General features: G+C 36.7%; 1 long non-coding RNA gene across 2 annotated transcripts; it reads left to right on the top strand.

Moving 5' to 3' along the window:
- The first annotated feature begins 534 nt into the window (after nucleotides 1-534).
- Nucleotides 535-1,946, top strand: LOC130701558 (uncharacterized). Of its 2 annotated transcripts, XR_009004106.2 has the most exons (6): nucleotides 535-727; nucleotides 803-899; nucleotides 1,295-1,427; nucleotides 1,498-1,572; nucleotides 1,635-1,727; nucleotides 1,782-1,946. It is a non-coding gene; the product is annotated as an uncharacterized LOC130701558 (long non-coding RNA). The 2 variants fall into 2 exon arrangements; XR_009004105.2 differs by having other exon boundaries at nucleotides 1,635-1,946.
- Nucleotides 1,947-2,226: the final 280 nt, after the last annotated feature.

Here is a 2,226-nt window from a genome sequence, read left to right as displayed (position 1 = left end):
ATGGCATTCGCGTTACGTTTAAGTCAAGATCTACTGTACAATGGGATAAATTTTTCGTAGAATAAGTATCTCCTAGAGCTATGTGTTGCAATATCATTCTGATGGTAAAATATTTATTCAATTTTAAATAACTTTTGAATTTCCTTCTCTGTATTTGCAGTGACGTGAACCTACTTGTTGGTGGGGTTAGCTAGGGACACATCTTTTCCATTTTCCCATCCAATCTGTGAAACAACTTTGATTGTTCATTATAACTACACCAACATTCCCTACGTAACCCAACAATACGAAACTTACCATTGTAAACCCGAAAGACAACCAGCCATCTCTTTGTTTTAATTTGGTTTTTGCATAGTATCTTCCTGTGCGTGTGAAACCGACGGTTTAACGATTTTTTAATGAAAACCGCGGTTTGCCCCGATCAAAGACGATCGGGGCCGAGCCCTAGTCTTAAGTTGAATTCGACGTCCATTTTGAAATGTGTTGCAACGCTGCTTGAGTTTTGTGAACCGGCATCAGTCGCCATTTGCTAGTTCTTTGTCGTGTATGATACTGGTGGCGTGCATCTGACGGGCGAAATATTGGACACATGAGGCAGCAATGGTAAAGTAATGCTTGAGTGAATGTTTCGCCAAGAAAACATTGATAAAGTTCACCAGCACAAGAAACTTTAATTTGAGAATACCTAACGATATTTGAAACTCCTTTTCAAATTACAAAATGAATGGTACGTTATTAAGAAGAAACTATAAGAAGTAATTCTTTTCAGCTGAGTCATTGTTTGTTTCTTTCTAAATTTTAGAAAATGTCACAAGTTGTGAACAAGACATTGTGGTGCCTTGGCCTCTGTTCTCTCATCTCCATGCCAGATGGCCATTATGAAGGATCATAAATGTGTGGTAATATCATTCTTCCAGTATTGCATTATTCTTTGTCATTATTTTCATCTAATACCATGAACGCGAGAAGAGTTTATTTGCTTGCTATCATGGACGGTAACTCGTGTCCTTAAAAGTAAGCACAAAGCCACATTGAGAAAATGGTTATTGCTACCTTCTTGCTTTTTAAAAAAGGCATCAAGCCAAACTGCTCAACCATGCAGTCGGGCTTTGTACTTTTTAAAAATTAGAATTAATGAAATAAACAAAGCTTGTCATTTCAATCATGTCAGGATTGTGCAGACAAACATTGTGGTTCATTTCCTTTCTTATGCAAGTTGTTCAACAATGCTTTGTGTTACAACTATTTTTTAAATTATTTTGAATAAAAAATTTTTCATTCACAACATTTGCAGATCCTGAGCACTGAGAAGAGATTTTTGCTGATGTAGAGCTTTGTAACGGTGGACCCCACAGTCCATGACAGAAACAAGTAGGATAGAAAATTCCATCTTCTTCGAAAAGAAAAGGGGAGGTTTGCATTTTAAGGTTAGGTTAGAAACAACAGCAATAAAACCGTTTGCTGTTACTACCTTTTATACGTTGTTATCATAAATAGGAGCAGTACATATTGGCAGCCATGTAGCTTTGTAGTTGCTTCGAAGAATTTTTTCCCTTGTCTGGTGATTGGTTGGTAATGTTGCCCATTCTATTAACTTTTTTCTCTAGGTTAATGTTATAAACCATTTATTTCAGGACTTTGAATACCTCCTATCCTTATAGCCATGGAACACTTGACATTGACTCCATTTACACTTACAGAATCAAAAACGAACACATTTGCAACAAGTATTTTTTGTGACCAAGAAACCAAAATTTTTTTATTTTTTTAAGCATCTATAGTTGGAAGACATCTAGCGGAGGAATTGCTTGTTACTGAGTACTCTACTGAACTGTCAATTTGTTCGTTGTCAGGGGGCTACATCGAGTTTGGTTGCCATAATAATGGTTGCCTCGCGAATTGGAAATGTTTTGCCGAATCCCAGGATATCGCCAAGTGTGCCATATTGTCACAATTGTTTTCCCCTTAAGATGGTTACCAATGTGAAGTTGATTTCTAAAGGTAAAAAGCACAAGTACTTGGTGAACCCCTGTTGTGCAGCATACCACACCATTAATAGCTTCTTGAAAAGTTCTGCTTTGTTTCCAGGTTTTGTTTGATATGCTATATTTAATGAACTGATGTTGGCACCAGCCTGATGGAAAAAAGTCATTTCCAACGTGGTAGGAGATTTATCTAGAATTGCGTTAACATTCTAATTAAACACAAGAACTTTTCTATGGCACA

The sequence above is a fragment of the Daphnia carinata genome, chromosome 10, assembly GCF_022539665.2.
Source record: "Daphnia carinata strain CSIRO-1 chromosome 10, CSIRO_AGI_Dcar_HiC_V3, whole genome shotgun sequence".
Classification (NCBI taxonomy): Eukaryota; Metazoa; Arthropoda; class Branchiopoda; order Diplostraca; family Daphniidae; genus Daphnia; species Daphnia carinata.
The sequence above is the reverse complement of the archived record's forward strand: the minus strand, read 5'-3'. Positions and strand labels throughout refer to the sequence as shown.